Raw genomic sequence first — 22371 nt, 5'->3', positions numbered from 1 at the left:
TCCTTGTGGAGTTCCAGCAACCAGGAGAATCCCTTATGGGCCAATTAGACGTCACAACCAAAAATAGAAAGTTACATAAAATAAGCAAAATACAATTAAAGGTGATCATACAGGACCTGGCTGTAGGACACCTTAACCCTTTTGTTTATTTGTTTGCTTCCCTCTCTTTAATCCATTACATTTCATAAGTTGTAGACTCTGGTATTCAGGGTATAAAGGGCCAGACTGAATTCCATGAAATGTTCTCTCATGGTTTAGCTCATGAAAACTCCATGGAAGTGTCATGTCTTCAGCATAAGCTTCAGCCATTTTGTCATTTTTGTTTTATCACTTATCTGTGGTGAACTCCCCCTACTGGTCATTTTGGGAATCTACATACGTCATGTTTGACCCCTTTAGACCATTATCCCCCCACATGTGACCCAGCACAGCGCCTTGTGGGAGATCAGACTCCATTTTGTGGTTTATGGTATGGGAGAAACACACAGTTTACTACCCTCTCCCCTTCGCTAATAGCATCGCTAGTAAGCTAATGGACTTAAATCAGTACTAAGCCATTTCTACAACTGCCAACAACTCAGAGACACCACTGCCCATGTAGTTTTATGCCCGTATATGTGTTAGATGTTGCAGATGTGTACCTATGTACATGTATGTTACATGATATTGTATGTCTTCAGTTTTACAATCTGTTCACTGCAATTTCATATTAATTTCTTGTTATCCGTTACAGTTTTACGTTGGCCCAACTCATCCACTTAATTTCTACAGACTTCTGTCTCAGTCTCTTTTATTGGCGTGTGGGAAGGTTTAGCTGCATGTCATGCTACATACTACCTCAGGGTGACACGTAGTGAGGACAGAACAGGAAGTCTATGGGAAAAGTTGGATTGGGTTGTAAATGACCCCTCAGGCCATATCTTTGGGGACACTTTATGTTGGTGCCACTTATCTGTAACCCATTGTGTTACATCCATGAAATCCAGTACATTAAGTTTGTAATCCCATGCATTGCAGTCTCCAGCATTTAGTCCTGGCTCTCCTCTTGGGTAGAACTGGGCCACTAGCTAAGCAGGAGTGACTGACCATAAGGTGAACTGGAAGCTGAGGCTCTAACCTACTCTGATCAGAGAAGAGGTGGAACTAATAGACCTTATTAAGAAACAACTCTCTGGGTCGCTAACTAGGCCTTAGATATGTAATGGCTGGAGTGAAGGCCTAATGGAACAGGACCTTTAGGGGCCTAAAGTTCAAAGAGAGTGAAGTCCTTCCTAGACTAACACTCACTTGCAAACTAAGGGGAACCAGCAGATGGTGCAGCTTTTCATGTACTTTACTAACCTTCATGGAATCACTAAACTTACTAAACTTACATGGAATCAGATTTGCTGTTGGCTGTGGCTGCCATCTGCAAGTTGGAGATAACCTTTGCACAGTCCTCATTTGTCTTCCTATTATGCTGTGTAGGGATCCCAAACAGGTTTGGGCCCCTTAGGATGGGTTCCCCTTTAGACAGGCACCAGAGGCTGGCCCTGTGTGATATGGACACCTAAAGGTGGTCCTAGCTGTTTATGTGTAAAAAGGGAGTTTCCCTGCAGTTCTAACAGCCACTAGATGGTGGTGTGCTGCAGTATAAAATGGGATGGCACACATGTTGTGTAGGGTCTTAGTCCTGGGACCCCCCTCTGTAGGAGGTTACAGGCTTGAGAGAGAGAGATCAGAGAGATTCTGTTATAGTCACTCTAGGAGTGAGAGACTAGACAGAGATATTTAGAAAGGGCAGTCTGAAGCCCCACCAAGGAGATATTGAGGTTATGACCTCCCAGCATTACTAGCCGGAGTTCAGGTACAATAAGTGGCTAGCTAAGGTGTAGCCAGGGACCATTGGGAAGGAGATTACCTAAGTGAGAGGGTCTCCTAAAGGAAGGTATCTACTCTTGCATATCCTAGTATTGGTGATTCTGTGTGAATACAATAGAGGAGCAAAGTACCTGAACCTGCACATCAACTTTATTGGGGATTTTGTGTGAATACAATAAAGTTATTTGGTTAATCATCACTTCCAGTCTCCTGGTGCATTGCTTAAAGAGTGGATCCTCACTGCCTGGTAAGCAACCAGCCCAAAGGGGGCAAGGTCCCGGGAGTTGCAGGGAGTCCATACAGGAGGACTGCACGGATTAACCCAGAGGAGTTTCCCAGGGAGGGGTGTAATAGTTCAATCTGTCCCTACCCTGGGTGAAGGCATGCCAACCTTAAGGTGACTGCATGTTAGAAGTGAAACCATAGCCAAATATGAGTTACAGCTGCCTCCATCTATAAAACAGGTATCCTTGCATCTGGTTAACATGAAAGCAACAGTCTAAAATCCACTTGGGTGCCTTTTTCTGTTTCTGGGGCTTGGGTCTTAAGGAGCCCCAGAAGGAGGTTGTTAAGGAGAAACCTGGACCCTTAGGTAGATCAGTCACCTTAGTGGAATTCTGGGAAAGGTTCCCGATGAATGAGGGCTTGTAGGTAAGTGAGAGGATAGCTACAGTCATGGCAAAATCTAGGAATACGATATTAATAGCATTATGTGCTCAATGAGGAGATGTCACCCTCCCAGATGATGTCGACCAAGTTCCTGGAAATTCTTTGCATTCATTGATTCAGTTAATCAATTATTAAGCCAAGTCACTAGACATCAATCCCTAGTGAGCAGCAGTAGGCCCAACAGCCAAAGAAACGGCCCTCACCCTAACTAATGACAGGTATCTCTTGATACCTAAAAGTATTTTCTTGGGCACCATATCAACCCAACTCCACCTGTTGTATAAAGAAATGAAGCAACGTGTATATGAGCAGAGACCTGTGGGCAGAAAAAATGCCATGAAGTCTGACTTTACCTTTATATACCTAGCATATGTTGGTCACTTAAGTTGAGCATACAAAAATAGATCTAAAGTTACCAAAGACTGAATCTTTGCTCAGTTTGGCTACCCATGTAGTAGGTCAAATTGTGCGGATCTGATTGTGTCAAAGAAGCCTATGGAAGTTCATCTGTCACATACTTAACCTGATACTTTAGGCTGTATGGTCAAAATTAGCCAACTGCACCTGGGCATGCATAGGGTTTCCACCTTTTTCAAATAAAATATCTAATTAGTTCTCTTTGTCCCCTATCAATAACATTGGCATCAAGTACCATCATCATCATTATTTATTTATATAGTGCCGTCAGAGGCATGAGCATCCTTTTGAGCCCAGCTAACAACCCTTGTGCATAGCCATCATAGATGGTGCAGAGGTCTAGGTACTGCTTGTGGCAGGAAAATAGGAGCTTCTCAATGGTGAGTAGACCTCATGCATATATTGCAAACTTGGGCCAGGACCAGATGAGCCAAAAAGTAAGTATGAAGGACTACAGGGTGGCTACCTGTCTGAAATGAGTAGACATCTTTCACTACGGTTCCTCAGCTTGGGTCTTTCTTTGAAGCTAAGGGGTATTTAATCTGGAACCATCACGGACTCAATTACTCTTGCTCAGACCCCTTTGCCCTAGCCTCCAAAAATGGGGCAGAAAAGACAAAGTGGAAAGCAGCGGAGGTAGTGGAAAAATATGTGAGGGAGGACAGGCCCAGTCAAAGTGGCATGGACAAGCAACAACTACTCTCACCAGAACCCTCAACTCCTGGTAGCCCGGCCAAAGAGGTAGAACCTTCACTATCTGACTTGATGGTTGAGATGGCTGAGAAATGTCTGTGGGAAGCTGTTCCTAGATTATATTAGGATACAGCCAACAGATGTGATTATGTTAAAAGAGACTGGCTTTGTTAGCTTTAAAAGGACCTAGGGTGGAGTGGGCTTTCTGTGTAACTACATTGATTAAAAAACCTGCTAACTTTAAATTACTGTACCCTGCATTAAGTTCCACATGGTAGCTTCCTTTTCATACAATACTATCTTAACATTAAGGAGACAGTACTGACCAATATCTATATTCCACCACCCTACGCCGACAACTGTATCGCTGTGAAATGTAACTATGTAACCATTGATATTAAAGCTCTGCCTGAGATTTGGTCGAGTCATCTTAAGCCTGGTCCATGAAGACCAAAGGGATTTATTCCAGGTAAATCCTCAACACTGAATAATAGGTGTTTGTATACTAACCTGTCTTATCCATAAGACAATCTAGGGCAGAGAACTGTGGTGGTGTTCGACACAGCTAAGGCACTTGACACTATTGAGTGGCCCTATGTCTGGCTGATGCTGGGGAAATTTGGCATAGGTCGTACATTTATAGATATGGTAAGCTACTATATAGCTTCCCTAATACCTCTGTATGAGTCAGCAGCATTTTCATTGGCAAGGGGCCCATGTTTGCCCTTGTTCTTCACCCTAGCCAGGGAGGCCTTTGCTCAACATAGTAGGGTTTAAACTTGACCTACGAAGAGCTTATCCAAATGTAGGCCAACAATACTATTTTATTCACTGGGGAAATAGGAGTACCATACACAGTAAAAGGTTGGGGAACCCTGCCATAGGGAATATCTGGCCAGAAGATGGCTTCTACCCTTTTTGGGAGATTACCCACCAATCAATTGCTCCGCTATAGAAGCCTCAATAACCCTCTCCTAACTGCCCACAGAAAGAGGACATAAAAGTTGTTAAAAACAGGTTGTTTTTCTACCTCAAAAGGTCTTCTACAAAGGGTCTAATAGCAATTCTGTATGCACTGCTTCTACAGGAAAGTAAAGCTGGCCCCTTAGAAGGCCTACAAGCCAAATGGCAACAGATATCATACTAGATGAAGAATGGCAGGACGCACACGAATCCCCTCAAATAGTCTTTGTATTAGTGATGTGCGGGCCGGCCTGATACCCGCGAGCCAACCTCGGCAATCACCTGCAGGTTGTGGGTGGGTTCAGGCTGACCTCTTCCGCTCACCATCCCCGCCCACAACCTTGCACACCCGGATTCGCCGCCCCTTTTGCGATGTCATTGTGGGGCAGGGTGGGCACAGGTCTATAAATAGAGGAAGAAAGCCAGGTTGGGCAGGGTTAGGTTTGGGAGCGGGTTGGTTAGGGTTGAGAAATTCTACTCTATTGTCTGTAAGAGATAAAAGAACTTCAGAGATTCTACTCTAGTGTCCATAAGAGATATAAGAACTTAAGAGATTCTACTTTAGTATCTGTAATAGATTTAAGAACTTGGGAGATTCTACTCTAGTGTCCATGAGAGATTTAAGAACTTGAGAGAGATTTTACTCTAGTGTCTGTAAGTGATCAAAGAGCTCAAGAGATTCTACTCTAGTGTCCGTAAAAGATTTAAGAACGTAAGACATTCTACTTTAGTATCTGTAATAGATTTAAGAACTTGGGAGATTCTACTCTAGTGTCCATGAGAGATTTAAGAACTTGAGAGTGATTCTACTCTAGTGTCTGTGAAAGATTAAAGAACTTGAGAAATTCTACTCTAGTGTCTGTAAGAGATCAAAGAACTTGAGAGATTCTACTCTAGTGTCTGTAAAAGATTAAAGAACTTGAGAGATTCTACTCTAGTGTCTGTAAGAGTTAAAGAACTTGAGAGATTCAACTCTAGTGTCTGTAAAAGATTTAAGAATTTGAGAGATTCTACTCTAGTGTCCGTAAAAGATTTAAGAACGTAAGACATTCTACTCTAGTGTCTGTAAAAGATTAAAGAACTTGAGAAATTCTACTCTAGTGTCCATAAGAGATATAAGAACTTAAGAGATTCTACTTTAGTATCTGTAATAGATTTAAGAACTTAGGAGATTCTACTCTAGTGTCCGTGAGAGATTTAAGAACTTAAGAGTGATTCTACTCTAGTGTCTGTAAGAGATCAAAGAATTTGAGAGATTCTACTCTAGTGTCTGTAAAAGATTTAAGAACTTGAGAGATTTTACTGTAGTGTCTGTAAGAGATTTAAGATCTTGAGAGATTCTACTCTATTGTCCGTAAGAGATTTAAGAACTTAAGAAATTCTACTTTAGTATCTGTAACAGATTTAAGAACTTGGGAGATTCTATTCTAGTGTCTGTAAGTGATCAAAGAGCTAGAGAGATTCTACTCTAGTGTCCGTAAAAGATTTAAGAACGTAAGACATTCTACTCTAGTGTCTGTAAGAGATATAAGATTTTAAGAGATTCTACTTTAGTATCTTTAATAGATTTAAGAACTTGGGAGATTCTACTCTAGTGTCCATGAGAGATTTAAGAACTTGAGAGAGATTTTACTCTAGTGTCTGTAAGTGATCAAAGAGCTCAAGAGATTCTACTCTAGTGTCTGTAAAAGATTTAAGAACTTGAGAGATTCTACTCTAGTGTCTGTAAAAGATTTAAGAACTTGAGAGATTCTACTTTAGTATCTGTAACAGATTTAAGAACTCGAGAGATTCTACTCTAGTGTCTGTAAAAGATTTAAGAACTTGAGAGATTCTACTTTAGTATCTGTAACAGATTTAAAGGAACAGTAACACCAAAAATTTAAAGTGTATAAAAGTAACTAAAATATAATGTGCTGCTGCCCTGCACTGGTAAAAGTTGTGTGTTTACTTCAGAAAGTCTACTATAATTTATATAAATAAGCTGCTATGTAGCCATGGAGGGAGCCATTCAAAGGATAAAAGGCACAGGCACATAGCAGATAACAGATAAAACACTATTGTATTCTACAGAACTTATCTGTTATCTGCTATGTAACCTGTGCCTTTTCTCCTTTTCTCCAGCTTGAATGGCTGCCCCCATGGCTACACAGCAGCTTATTATATAAATTATAGAAGTGTTACTGTAGCAAACACACCAGTTTTACCAGTGCAGGGCAACAGTACATTATATATTTATTACTTTAAAGCTCTTTCATTTTTTGGTGTTAGTGTTTCTTTAAGAACTTGGGAGATTCTACTCTAGTGTCTGTAAGAGATATAAGAACTTAAGAGATTCTACTTTAGTATCTGTAAGAGATTTAAGAACTTGAGAGATTCTACTCTAGTGTCTGTGAAAGATTTAAGAACTTGGGAGATTCTACTCTAGTGTCTGTGAAAGATTTGAAAAAATGAAAAGATTATACTCTAGTGTCCTTATATATTCTTTGGTAATATACCAGATTGGCTTATAATAACATATGTCTTAATAAATCTTCATTGAAAAACATTCCCCATCTCCTTTAACTGGCACACCACTCCTCCAATAACATATACAGGTATGGGACCTGTTATCCAGAATGATCGGGACCCGGGGATAAGTCTGCTAAAATCATTTAAATACTAAATAAACCCAATAGGGCTGTTCTGCCCCAATAAGGGGTAATTATATCTTAGTTGGGATCAAGTACAGGTACTGTTTTATTATTACAGAGAAAAGGGAATCATTTAACCATGAAATAAACCCAATAGGGCTGTTCTGCCCCCAATAAGGGGTAATTATATCTTAGTTGGGATCAAGTACAGGTACTGTTTTATTATTACAGAGAAAAGGGAATCATTTAACCATTAAATAAACCCAATAGGGCTGTTCTGCCCCAATAAGGGGTAATTATATCTTAGTTGGGATCAAGTACAGGTACTGTTTTATTATTACAGAGAAAAGGGAATCATTTAACCATTAAATAAACCCAATAGGGCTGTTCTGCCCCAATAAGGGGTAATTATATCTTAGTTGGGATCAAGTACAGGTACTGTTTTATTATTACAGAGAAAAGGGAATCATTTAACCATTAAATAAACCCAATAGGGCTGTTCTGCCCCCAATAAGGGGTAATTATATCTTAGTTGGGATCAAGTACAGGTACTGTTTTATTATTACAGAGAAAAGGGAATCATTTAACCATGAAATAAACCCAATAGGGCTGTTCTGCCCCAATAAGGGGTAATTATATCTTAGTTGGGATCAAGTACAGGTACTGTTTTATTATTACAGAGAAAAGGGAATCATTTAACCATGAAATAAACCCAATAGGGCTGTTCTGCCCCCAATAAGGGGTAATTATATCTTAGTTGGGATCAAGTACAGGTACTGTTTTATTATTACACAGAAAAAGGAAATCATTTTTAAAAATTAGAATTATTTGCTTATAATTGAGTCTATGGGAGATGGCCTTTCTGTAATTTGGAACTTTCTTGATAAGGGGTTTCCGGATTAGGGATCCCATACCTGTAGACAGTTTTTTGGAGTGTCAGCCCCACACCTTATTCCGGCCCTGACCTCATATATAAAAATGCATCTTTTCTGATAATCCAGAATGGAGAATCCTGTCAAGCATGAATGGTATTGTCCAGTTGGGTAGTTATAGGTGAAACCCAAGTCCATGCACTATGGAATTGGACCTGTATAATGGTAGTATGCCATTTAGTTATAGAATAGATTAACTTAGAATGACCTTTATGTGAGAACTTTTACAGAAATCCATCTACTTAGAGCTTTCTGGATTTCCTGGTTCCTAAAACTGTATATGACAGGGTTAAAAAGTGGTGCAACCAAAGTGTAGAAAAGAGAGATAGTTTTGTTCATATTTATCGGTAGCCCATTGGATGGAACTGTATATTTAGCAATTAGTATCCCATAAAATGTGGAGACCACAGTGAGGTGGGAGCTACAGGTGGAGAAGGCTTTCTGCCTCCCAGTGTTGGAGGAGATCCCGAGGATGGAGAGCGAGATGATGACGTATGTTGTAACAATGAACAACAAAGGTATCACAGCTACAGGTATAATGATCACTGTGCTTGCGCCTTCCACCAAAAACATATTTGAGCATAACATTTTAAGAAGAGGAGCCGTATCACAATAAATGTAGTCCAAGGTATTGCACCCACAGAACCCCCAATGTGAGATCATAACAGTGACAGGAAGCAGAAACAATACAATTTCCAACCAAGACCAAATAACCAGATGGAGACGATGCTTATTGGTCATTATGGTGGCATAGTGCAATGGTTTGCAGATGGCCAGGTATCGGTCATAAGCCATAACTGTGAGTAGGAAACACTCAACTCCAGTGAAGAAGCCAAAAGCAAAGAACTGAGTAACACAAGCAGAGACAGACATGGGCTTTCCATCACTTAATAAGACCCAAAGCATGTTGGGAACAACACTTGTAGAGAGCAAGATATCATTCGCAGAGAGATTACTCAGGAAGAAATACATGGGAGACCTAAGGTGGTGGCTTCCCAAATACAAAGCAATGATCATGAGGTTTGCACCCAGTGCCATAATGTATATCACAAGGCATATAGAGAAGAGCAGCTCCCTGAGGGGACGAGGAGCAGAAAATCCCACCAGAAGGAATTCCGTTATTTTGCTTTGATTGCAACTGCTCATGGTATTCATTGTGAAATAACTGAATGATCATTTTTCAAGGAAGTTCAGTGTTGGTTTCACTCAAAGTGAGCTGTCATATTTTATTATTCTTGATACATTCAGTAGAAAGTAGGAGAACATGTTAAGGAAATATCTATAATTCTCTAGTCTCTCTTTTCTGTGGCGATACCCTGTGTTACTGGGTAAAATGGGAAAGAAACTGGCATAGAAACTGGTATCCCCCACTTCCGAGGCATTGAGAGTAGGGTGTTTATCTCAGCAGGGTATGAACTGCCTTTTTGGTTTCCCAGATCTGAGGAATTAAATAACTAGAGCTTTAGATTAAAAAGCTTCCCCTTGAAAACGCGTGAAATTGAAAACAATGAGGGGATTTACTTCTCCTTGAAACTGAGCGAAACAGAAAAAAATTAGGGGATTAACTTCTCCTTGAAACTGGGTGAAACAGAAGAACAATAAGGGGATTAACTTCTCCTTGAAACTGAGTGAAACAGAAAACAATGAGGGGATTAACTTCTCCTTGAAACTGAGTGAAACAGAAAACAATGAGGGGATTTACTTCTCCTTGAAACTGAGTGAAACAGAAAAAAATTAGGGGATTAACTTCTCCTTGAAACTGGGTGAAACAGAAGAACAATAAGGGGATTTACTTCTCCTTGAAACTGAGTGAAACAGAAAACAATGAGGGGATTAACTTCTCCTTGAAACTGAGTGAAACAGAAAACAATGAGGGGATTAACTTCTCCTTAAAACTGAGTGAAACAGAAACAAATTAGGGGATTAACTTCTCCTTGAAACTGGGTGAAACAGAAAACAATGAGGGGATTAACTTCTCCTTGAAACTGAGTGAAACAGAAAACAATGAGGGGATTAACTTCTCCTTGAAACTGAGTGAAACAGAAAACAATGAGGGGATTAACTTCTCCTTAAAACTGAGTGAAACAGAAACAAATTAGGGGATTAACTTCTCCTTGAAACTGGGTGAAACAGAAAACAATGAGGGGATTAACTTCTCCTTGAAACTGAGTGAAACAGAAAACAATGAGGGGATTAACTTCTCCTTGAAACTGAGTGAAACAGAAAACAATGAGGGGATTAACTTCTCCTTAAAACTGAGTGAAACAGAAACAAATTAGGGGATTAACTTCTCCTTAAAACTGAGTGAAACAGAAAACAATGAGGGGATTAACTTCTCCTTAAAACTGAGTGAAACAGAAACAAATTAGGGGATTAACTTCTCCTTGAAACTGAGTGAAACAGAAAACAATGAGGGGATTAACTTCTCCTTGAAACTGGGTGAAACAGAAAAAAAATTGGGGATTAACTTTTCCTTGAAACTGAGTGAAACAGAAAACAATGAGGGGGTTAACTTCTCCTTAAAACTGAGTGAAACAGAAAAAAAATTGGGGATTAACTTTTCCTTGAAACTGAGTGAAACAGAAAACAATGAGGGGATTAACTTCTCCTTGAAACTGAGTGAAACAGAAAACAATGAGGGGATTAACTTCTCCTTGAAACTGAGTGAAACAGAAAACAATGAGGGGATTAACTTCTCCTTGAAACTGAGTGAAACAGAAAACAATGAGGGGATTAACTTCTCCTTGAAACTGAGTGAAACAGAAAAAAAATTGGGGATTAACTTTTCCTTGAAACTGAGTGAAACAGAAAACAATGAGGGGATTAACTTCTCCTTGAAACTGAGTGAAACAGAAAACAATGAGGGGGTTAACTTCTCCTTGAAACTGAGTGAAACAGAAAACAATGAGGGGATTAACTTCTCCTTGAAACTGGGTGAAACAGAAAACAATGAGGGGATTAACTTTTCCTTGAAACTGAGTGAAACAGAAAACAATGAGGGGATTAACTTCTCCTTGAAACTGAGTGAAACAGAAAACAATGAGGGGATTAACTTCTCCTTAAAACTGAGTGAAACAGAAAAAAAAAATAGGGGATTAACTTCTCCTTAAAACTGAGTGAAACAGAAAAAAAAATAGGGGATTAACTTCTCCTTGAAACTGGGTGAAACAGAAAACAATGAGGGGGATTAACTTCTCCTTGAAACTGGGTGAAACAGAAAACAATGAGGGGATTAACTTCTCCTTGAAACTGGGTTATAGGAGTGTAGGGGTTCTGCACTATGGGGCAGGAAAGGAACTATCCAGTGTTACCTTTTACTGCAGAAGACTATTTTGTTCTTGAAGGGCTGAAGGGGTGGTGGCCAAACCATTCTCTGTCGTTCCATCACTATCACTGACCAAAGGAACAATTTGTAGAACTTCTACAAGAGCCACATCATGGAACCCCCAACAGGCTGAGAGCTGCAGCCCATGGAAGGAAGATATGAAAGGACTCCCTGGTGACAAAGTAGCCGCCCTGCACAATGCAGCACATCTGATATTTTCAGGCTACTTTATGAAGCTTTGAGATGGTTCCTTGTGGAGTTCCAGCAACCAGGAGAATCCCTTATGGGCCAATTAGATGTCACAAATTAGGTTCCATAGAATGTTTCTGTTTGTGCCAATAAGTGGCCAAATGCAGGTACAGGGGGGAGAATATTCCCCGGGGTAAATGTGATTCAGTTAGACAATTGCCTCTCCAAATACTGTGTTAATGTCTGGGCATCAAAGTGCAAAGGATGAAATATACACATATCTGTAGTGTAGCTGAGTCTCAGGTAATGATGAGCGAATGTTTTCAGCAGGCATGGATTTATATGGGCACAGAACCCCTCAGTGACTGCTAATATCCTTATCATTTACAGTAGGGGGTACATTATCCCTTATAATACATGAGTGATACTCAGAGTTCCCTGTATAACTCAGCCTGCAGCCTTGTGCCTTTATATGGGGGGCACAGAACCCCTCAGTGACTGCTAATATCCTTATCATTTACAGTAGGGGGTACATTATCCCTTATAATACATGAGTGATACTCAGAGTTCCCTGTATAACTCAGCCTGCAGCCTTGTGCCTTTATATGGGGGGCACAGAACCCCTCAGTGACTGCTAATATCCTTATCATTTACAGTAGGGGGTACATTATCCCTTATAATACATGAGTGATACTCAGAGTTCCCTGTATAACTCAGCCTGCAGCCTTGTGCCTTTATATGGGGGGCACAGAACCCCTCAGTGACTGCTAATATCCTTATCATTTACAGTAGGGGGTACATTATCCCTTATAATACATGAGTGATACTCAGAGTTCCCTGTATAACTCAGCCTGCAGCCTTGTGCCTTTATATGGGGGGCACAGAACCCCTCAGTGACTGCTAATATCCTTATCATTTACAGTAGGGGGTACATTATCCCTTATAATACATGAGTGATACTCAGAGTTCCCTGTATAACTCAGCCTGCAGCCTTGTGCCTTTATATGGGCACAGAACCCCTCAGTGACTGCTAATATCCTTATCATTTACAGTAGGGGGTACATTATCCCTTATAATACATGAGTGATACTCAGAGTTCCCTGTATAACTCAGCCTGCAGCCTTGTGCCTTTATATGGGGGCATAGGCGGATTTTCAATAAGGCTAGAGGCTAAGCCTCCCCAAACCTGCTCTGGCACCCTAAAAATAAAAAAATAAAATAAAAAAATAAAAAAACCTGGCTCCGTTTCTGTGCTGTCCTGCAAATCTTCTCCTGTCCCTGCAAGCTCCGGGTTCTGCTCTAATCAGCTGTGCTCTGATTGGATCTTTCTTCTTGTATATTCTCCAATCAGAGCACAGCTTTCTTGACAGACAGTAAAATTGACCAATCAAGACACAGATGCAGACAGGGATCGGGAAATTTTGCAAACTGCAGAAATGAAGACTTAAAAAAGAAGAATCTGCAGACTGTAAGTTTACCCATAAACCAGCTTTGAACTTTGCTGCAGTTTTCATCCCACAGGTACTATACCCAGGTACTATACCCAGGCACTATACCCAGGCACTATACCCAGGTACTATACCCAGGTACTATACACAGGTACTATACCCAGGCACTATACCCAGGTACTATACCCAGGTACTATACCCAGGTACTATACCCAGGCACTATACCCAGGCACTATACCCAGGTACTATACCCAGGTACTATACCCAGGTACTATACCCAGGTACTATACCCAGGCACTATACCCAGGTACTATACCCAGGTACTATACCCAGGTACTATACCCAGGCACTATACCCAGGTACTATACCCAGGTACTATACCCAGGTACTATACCCAGGTACTATACCCAGGCACTATACCCAGGCACTATACCCAGGTACTATACCCAGGTACTATACCCAGGTACTATACACAGGTACTATACCCAGGCACTATACCCAGGTACTATACCCAGGTACTATACCCAGGCACTATACCCAGGCACTATACCCAGGTACTATACCCAGGTACTATACCCAGGTACTATACCCAGGCACTATACCCAGGCACTATACCCAGGTACTATACCCAGGTACTATACCCAGGTACTATACCCAGGTACTATACCCAGGTACTATACCCAGGCACTATACCCAGGTACTATACCCAGGTACTATACACAGGTACTATACACAGGTACTATACACAGGTACTATACCCAGGCACTATACCCAGGTACTATACCCAGGTACTATACCCAGGTACTATACACAGGCACTATACCCAGGTACTATACCCAGGTACTATACACAGGTACTATACACAGGTACTATACCCAGGTACTATACACAGGTACTATACACAGGTACTATACCCAGGTACTATACACAGGTACTATACACAGGTACTATACACAGGTACTATACCCAGGTACTATACACAGGTACTATACACAGGTACTATACCCAGGTACTATACACAGGCACTATACCCAGGTACTATACCCAGGCACTATACCCAGGTACTATACACAGGCACTATACCCAGGTACTATACCCAGGTACTATACACAGGTACTATACCCAGGTACTATACACAGGTACTATACACAGGTACTATACACAGGTACTATACCCAGGTACTATACACAGGTACTATACACAGGTACTATACCCAGGTACTATACACAGGCACTATACCCAGGTACTATACCCAGGCACTATACACAGGTACTATACACAGGCACTATACCCAGGTACTATACCCAGGTACTATACACAGGTACTATACACAGGTACTATACCCAGGTACTATACCCAGGTACTATACCCAGGTACTATACCCAGGTACTATACACAGGCACTATACCCAGGTACTATACCCAGGCGCTATACACAGGTGCTATACACAGGTGCTATACCCAGGCACTATACCCAGGCACTATACCCAGGTACTATACCCAGGTACTATACCCAGGTACTATACCCAGGTACTATACCCAGGTACTATACACAGGTACTATACCCAGGTACTATACCCAGGTACTATACCCAGGTACTATACCCAGGTACTATACCCAGGTACTATACACAGGCACTATACCCAGGTACTATACCCAGGTACTATACCCAGGTACTATACCCAGGTACTATACACAGGCACTATACCCAGGTACTATACCCAGGTACTATACCCAGGTACTATACACAGGCACTATACCCAGGTACTATACCCAGGTACTATACACAGGTACTATACACAGGTACTATACCCAGGTACTATACACAGGTACTATACACAGGTACTATACCCAGGTACTATACCCAGGCGCTATACCCAGGCGCTATACCCAGGTGCTATACACAGGTACTATACACAGGTACTATACCCAGGCACTATACACAGGTACTATACCCAGGTACTATACACAGGTACTATGCACAGGTACTATACCCAGGTACTATACCCAGGCACTATACCCAGGTACTATACACAGGTACTATACACAGGCACTATACCCAGGCACTATACACAGGTACTATACCCAGGTACTATACACAGGTACTATACCCAGGTACTATACCCAGGCGCTATACACAGGTACTATACACAGGTACTATACCCAGGTACTATACCCAGGTACTATACCCAGGTACTATACCCAGGTACTATACCCAGGCACTATACCCAGGCACTATACACAGGTACTATACACAGGTACTATACTGTATATGTTCTAAAGGCTGACCCACTAGCTGAAATTAAATTGTTTTTTGTCATCTGACATTTATAATATCCCCTACCCTAACAGATGGAGGGTAAGTTAATTTTTCCCCCGTGACAAAGCTCATTGTGTTTTTATATATTTGTTATGGTTTTTTGCACATTCTATTTTTTTTTTTTTTACTTTTGTCATTGTTTTTTTCATTTATAGTAAGTTACAGTGGGGCCAATGCTGTGTATCAGTGCCAGTGTTATAGTGCCAGGGCCTGAATATCTGCCATCCGTACCCACTGCTCCTCATGGCATATAATGTGCTGGGTTTGTATATAAAGACTGTGTCTCGCTGTATATAACGTGTCTGGGATGTCAGTACCTGCTGCCTCACTTTCTATAAAGCTAACTTAAACACATCTAATGGGGTGGTTCACTTTTAAGTTAACTTGTAGTATGTTATAGAATGGCCTATTCCTAGCAACTTTGCAATTGGTCTTCCTAGTTAATTTTATATAGTTTTTGAATAATTTGCCTTTTGCTTCTGCGTCTTTCCAGCTTTCAAATGAGGGTCACTGACCAAAAAGTATTGCTCTGTGAAGCTAAAGTTTTATTTTTCCATGCAGGCCCCTTAACTATTCATATTCCCATCTCTTGTTTAAACCACTACCTGGTATATAAGACCCTAGCAACCAGATAGCTGCTGAAATACCAAATGGAGAGCTGCTGAACAAAAAGCTAAATAACCGAAAAACCATTAAAAATAAAAGAGGACCAATTGCAAATTGTCTCAGAATATCAGTGTCTACATCATATTAAAAGTTAATTTAAAGGTGAACTACCCCTTTAACCTAACTGAACACAAATGTATAGAGAAGCCCTAACAGAAGTGCACGTATGAATGCTTTTACATCCTAAGCATTTTAGGGTTAAAAAAATCCCCCCCACCCGCACTTTTGCACAGTATCCCTGGGAGTCAGTGGGAACTGCCAGAGGTAGTTGGGAGGTTAATTTTTTACACCAGCAGTGAATCCACTAAGTGTCACATTAGGCTGATGCCACATGCGGCGTAGGGCTGATTTTTTCGGCAAGCGGAAAAACGCTTGGTGAAAATTCAGCCCTACGCCTGCTACTTGTGCCTGCACCCGAATGAATGGGATACGCTCGGGTGCAGGCACATGTAGCCGATATACGCACGAAAACGAGAGAGAATGCAAAGTCTTGCGTTTTCATGCGTATATCGGCTACATGTGCCTGCACCCGAGCGTATCCCATTCATTCGGGTGCAGGCACAAGTAGCAGGCGTAGGGCTGAATTTTCGGCAAGCTTTTTTCCGCTTGCCGAAAAAATCAGCCCTACGCTGCATGTGGCATCAGCCTTAGCTGTAGGTCAGTCTGTGTATGGGCCATCTTTAGCCTCCCCAAACAAAAAAGTCATCCTCCGCCTATGTATGGGGGGCACAGAACCCCTCAGTGACTGCTAATATCCTTATCATTTACAGTAGGGGGTACATTATCCCTTATAATACATGAGTGATACTCAGAGTTCCCTGTATAACTCAGCCTGCAGCCTTGTGCCTTTATATGGGGGGCACAGAACCCCTCAGTGACTGCTAATATCCTTATCATTTACAGTAGGGGGTACATTATCCCTTATAATACATGAGTGATACTCAGAGTTCCCTGTATAACTCAGCCTGCAGCCTTGTGCCTTTATATGGGCACAGAACCCCTCAGTGACTGCTAATATCCTTATCATTTACAGTAGGGGGTACATTATCCCTTATAATACATGAGTGATACTCAGAGTTCCCTGTATAACTCAGTTAAGCTGTTACTAAGGATACGCAGTGTGTAGTTGTGGGACGTGTGTAACTGGCTGTACAGCCACACGGGGCACAGTTATATCTCTGGGTAATGACACTGAGCCGCACAAACTGAGCATATTCCTCCAGCCCTGGGCTATGTATATTCTATTCAATATGAAACTTTGAATATGTAACCCTTTCATTTGTTGTAATTGAGGGGAGGGGTTGATAGTGTTTAATTGCTGGAATGGGGAGGGGTCCCCTACAGCCCATGAATAAGCCCCGTGAGTATGAAATGCGCAAGGGAAATATCCCTGGGTTTGGCTGGGGTTAATATGTTCCTACAAATTTATATTGGGATTTTTGAGATGTGGAATATTGTTTTAATTGCCAGAACCAAAAAACCCTGGGCTGGGGTAGTTAGGGAAGGGCTGGGTTAGTTAGGGAAGGGCTGGGTTAGTTAGGGCAGGGCTGGGATAGTTAGGGCAGGGCTGGGGTAGTTAGGGAAGGGCTGGGTTAGTTAGGGAAGGGCTGGGTTAGTTGGGGAAGGGTTGTGATAGTTAGGGCAGGGGTGGGATAGTTAGGGCAGGGCTGGGTTAGTTAGGGCAGGGCTGGGATAGTTAGGGCAGGGCTGGGATAGTTAGGGAAGGGCTGGGATAGTTAGGGAAGGGCTGGGATAGTTAGGGCAGGGCTGGGGTAGTTAGGGAAGGGCTGGGTTAGTTAGGGAAGGGCTGGGTTAGTTGGGGAAGGGTTGGGATAGTTAGGGCAGGGGTGGGATAGTTAGGGCAGGGCTGGGTTAGTTAGGGCAGGGCTGGGATAGTTAGGGCAGGGCTGGGGTAGTTAGGGAAGGGCTGGGATAGTTAGGGCAGGGCTGGGATAATTAGGGCAGGGCTGGGATAGTTAGGGCAGGGGTGGGATAGTTAGGGAAGGGCTGGGGTAGTTAGGGCAGGGCTGGGTTAGTTAGGGAAGGGCTGGGATAGTTAGGGCAGGGCTGGGATAGTTAGGGCAGGGCTGGGATAGTTAGGGCAGGGCTGGGATAGTTAGGGCAGGGCTGGGATAGTTAGGGAAGGGCTGGGATAGTTAGGGCAGGGGTGGGATAGTTAGGGAAGGGCTGGGATAGTTAGGGAAGGGCTGGGATAGTTAGGGCAGGGGTGGGATAGTTAGGGCAGGGCTGGGTTAGTTAGGGCAGGGCTGGGATAGTTAGGGAAGGGCTGGGGTAGTTAGGGCAGGGGTGGGATAGTTAGGGGCAGGGCTGGGGTAGTTAGGGAAGGGCTGGGATAGTTAGGGAAGGGCTGGGATAGTTAGGGAAGGGCTGGGATAGTTAGGGAAGGGCTGGGGTAGTTAGGGAAGGGCTGGGATAGTTAGGGAAGGGCTGGGGTAGTTAGGGCAGGGCTGGGATAGTTAGGGCAGGAGTGGGATAGTTAGGGCAGGGCTGGGTTAGTTAGGGCAGGGATAGTTAGGGAAGGGCTGGGGTAGTTAGGGAAGGGCTGGGGTAGTTAGGGGCAGGGGTGGGATAGTTAGGGAAGGGCTGGGGTAGTTAGGGCAGGGCTGGGATAGTTAGGGCAGGGCTGGGGTAGTTAGGGCAGGGCTGGGATAGTTAGGGAAGGGCTGGGATAGTTAGGGCAGGGCTGGGATAGTTAGGGAAGGGCTGGGGTAGTTAGGGCAGGGCTGGGGTAGTTAGGGCAGGAGTGGGATAGTTAGGGCAGGGCTGGGATAGTTAGGGCAGGGCTGGGATAGTTAGGGAAGGGCTGGGGTAGTTAGGGCAGGGCTGGGGTAGTTAGGGAAGGGCTGGGGTAGTTAGGGAAGGGCTGGGGTAGTTAGGGCAGGGCTGGGATAGTTAGGGAAGGGCTGGGGTAGTTAGGGCAGGGCTGGGGTAGTTAGGGCAGGGCTGGGATAGTTAGGGAAGGGCTGGGGTAGTTAGGGCAGGGCTGGGGTAGTTAGGGAAGGGCTGGGATAGTTAGGGCAGGGCTGGGATAGTTAGGGAAGGGCTGGGGTAGTTAGGGCAGGGCTGGGGTAGTTAGGGAAGGGCTGGGATAGTTAGGGCAGGGCTGGGATAGTTAGGGAAGGGCTGGGGTAGTTAGGGCAGGGCTGGGATAGTTAGGGAAGGGCTGGGGTAGTTAGGGCAGGGCTGGGATAGTTAGGGAAGGGCTGGGATAGTTAGGGAAGGGCTGGGATAGTTAGGGAAGGGCTGGGGTAGTTAGGGCAGGGCTGGGATAGTTAGGGAAGGGCTGGGATAGTTAGGGAAGGGCTGGGATAGTTAGGGCAGGGGTGGGATAGTTAGGGCAGGGCTGGGATAGTTAGGGCAGGGGTGGGATAGTTAGGGAAGGGCTGGGGTAGTTAGGGCAGGGCTGGGATAGTTAGGGAAGGGCTGGGATAGTTAGGGAAGGGCTGGGATAGTTAGGGCAGGGGTGGGATAGTTAGGGCAGGGCTGGGATAGTTAGGGCAGGGCTGGGATAGTTAGGGAAGGGCTGGGGTAGTTAGGGCAGGGGTGGGATAGTTAGGGCAGGGCTGGGGTAGTTAGGGAAGGGCTGGGATAGTTAGGGAAGGGCTGGGATAGTTAGGGAAGGGCTGGGATAGTTAGGGAAGGGCTGGGGTAGTTAGGGAAGGGCTGGGATAGTTAGGGAAGGGCTGGGGTAGTTAGGGCAGGGCTGGGATAGTTAGGGCAGGAGTGGGATAGTTAGGGCAGGGCTGGGTTAGTTAGGGCAGGGATAGTTAGGGAAGGGCTGGGGTAGTTAGGGCAGGGGTGGGATAGTTAGGGAAGGGCTGGGGTAGTTAGGGCAGGGCTGGGATAGTTAGGGCAGGGCTGGGGTAGTTAGGGCAGGGCTGGGATAGTTAGGGAAGGGCTGGGATAGTTAGGGCAGGGCTGGGATAGTTAGGGAAGGGCTGGGGTAGTTAGGGCAGGGCTGGGGTAGTTAGGGCAGGAGTGGGATAGTTAGGGCAGGGCTGGGATAGTTAGGGCAGGGCTGGGATAGTTAGGGAAGGGCTGGGGTAGTTAGGGCAGGGCTGGGGTAGTTAGGGAAGGGCTGGGGTAGTTAGGGCAGGGCTGGGGTAGTTAGGGCAGGGCTGGGATAGTTAGGGAAGGGCTGGGATAGTTAGGGCAGGGCTGGGATAGTTAGGGAAGGGCTGGGATAGTTAGGGCAGGGCTGGGATAGTTAGGGAAGGGCTGGGATAGTTAGGGCAGGGCTGGGATAGTTAGGGAAGGGCTGGGATAGTTAGGGCAGGGCTGGGATAGTTAGGGAAGGGCTGGGATAGTTAGGGAAGGGCTGGGATAGTTAGGGCAGGGCTGGGATAGTTAGGGAAGGGCTGGGATAGTTAGGGCAGGGCTGGGATAGTTAGGGAAGGGCTGGGATAGTTAGGGCAGGGCTGGGATAGTTAGGGAAGGGCTGGGATAGTTAGGGCAGGGCTGGGATAGTTAGGGAAGGGCTGGGGTAGTTAGGGCAGGGCTGGGGTAGTTAGGAAGGGCTGGGGTAGTTAGGGCAGGGCTGGGGTAGTTAGGGCAGGGCTGGGATAGTTAGGGAAGGGCTGGGGTAGTTAGGGCAGGGCTGGGATAGTTAGGGAAGGGCTGGGATAGTTAGGGCAGGGCTGGGATAGTTAGGGAAGGGCTGGGATAGTTAGGGCAGGGCTGGGATAGTTAGGGAAGGGCTGGGATAGTTAGGGCAGGGCTGGGATAGTTAGGGAAGGGCTGGGGTAGTTAGGGCAGGGCTGGGGTAGTTAGGGAAGGGCTGGGGTAGTTAGGGCAGGGCTGGGGTAGTTAGGGCAGGGCTGGGATAGTTAGGGAAGGGCTGGGGGTAGTTAGGGCAGGGCTGGGGTAGTTAGGGCAGGGCTGGGATAGTTAGGGAAGGGCTGGGGTAGTTTAGGGCAGGGCTGGGGTAGTTAGGGAAGGGCTGGGATAGTTAGGGCAGGGCTGGGATAGTTTAGGGAAGGGCTGGGATAGTTAGGGAAGGGCTGGGGTAGTTAGGGAAGGGCTGGGATAGTTAGGGAAGGGCTGGGGTAGTTAGGGCAGGGCTGGGATAGTTAGGCGAAGGGCTGGGATAGTTAGGGCAGGGCTGGGATAGTTAGGGAAGGGCTGGGATAGTTAGGAAGGGCTGGGATAGTTAGGGCAGGGCTGGGGTAGTTAGGGAAGGGCTGGGTAGTTAGGGAAGGGCTGGGTTAGTTGGGGAAGGGTTGGGATAGTTAGGGCAGGGGTGGGAATAGTTAGGGCAGGGCTGGGTTAGTTTAGGGCAGGGCTGGGATAGTTAGGGCAGGGCTGGGGTAGTTAGGGAAGGGCTTGGGATAGTTAGGGCAGGGCTGGGATAATTAGGGCAGGGCTGGGATAGTTAGGGCAGGGGTGGGATAGTTAGGGAAGGGCTGGGGTAGTTAGGGCAGGGCTGGGTTAGTTTAGGGAAGGGCTGGGATAGTTAGGGCAGGGCTGGGATAGTTTAGGGCAGGGCTGGGATAGTTAGGGCAGGGCTGGGATAGTTAGGGCAGGGCTGGGATAGTTAGGGAAGGGCTGGGATAGTTAGGGCAGGGGTGGGATAGTTAGGGAGGGCTGGGATAGTTAGGGAAGGGCTGGGATAGTTAGGGCAGGGGTGGGATAGTTAGGGCAGGGCTGGGTTAGTTAGGGCAGGGCTGGGATAGTTTAGGGAAGGGCTGGGGTAGTTAGGGCAGGGGTGGGATAGTTAGGGCAGGGCTGGGGTAGTTAGGGAAGGGCTGGGATAGTTAGGGAAGGGCTGGGATAGTTAGGGAAGGGCTGGGATAGTTAGGGAAGGGCTGGGGTAGTTAGGGAAGGGCTGGGATAGTTAGGGAAGGGCTGGGTAGTTAGGGCAGGGCTGGGATAGTTAGGGCAGGAGTGGGATAGTTAGGGCAGGGCTGGGTTAGTTAGGGCAAGGGATAGTTAGGGAAGGGCTGGGGGTAGTTAGGGAAGGGCTGGGGTAGTTAGGGCAGGGGTGGGATAGTTAGGGAAGGGCTGGGGTAGTTAGGGCAGGGCTGGGATAGTTAGGGCAGGGCTGGGTAGTTAGGGCAGGGCTGGGATAGTTAGGGAAGGGCTGGGATAGTTAGGGCAGGGCTGGGATAGTTAGGGAAGGGCTGGGGTAGTTAGGGCAGGGCTGGGGTAGTTAGGGCAGGAGTGGGATAGTTAGGGCAGGGCTGGGATAGTTAGGGCAGGGCTGGGATAGTTAGGGAAGGGCTGGGGTAGTTAGGGCA

This window comes from Xenopus tropicalis, chromosome 3 (assembly GCF_000004195.4).
Source record: "Xenopus tropicalis strain Nigerian chromosome 3, UCB_Xtro_10.0, whole genome shotgun sequence".
Taxonomy (NCBI): Eukaryota; Metazoa; Chordata; class Amphibia; order Anura; family Pipidae; genus Xenopus; species Xenopus tropicalis.
This window is presented reverse-complemented; position numbering follows the sequence as displayed.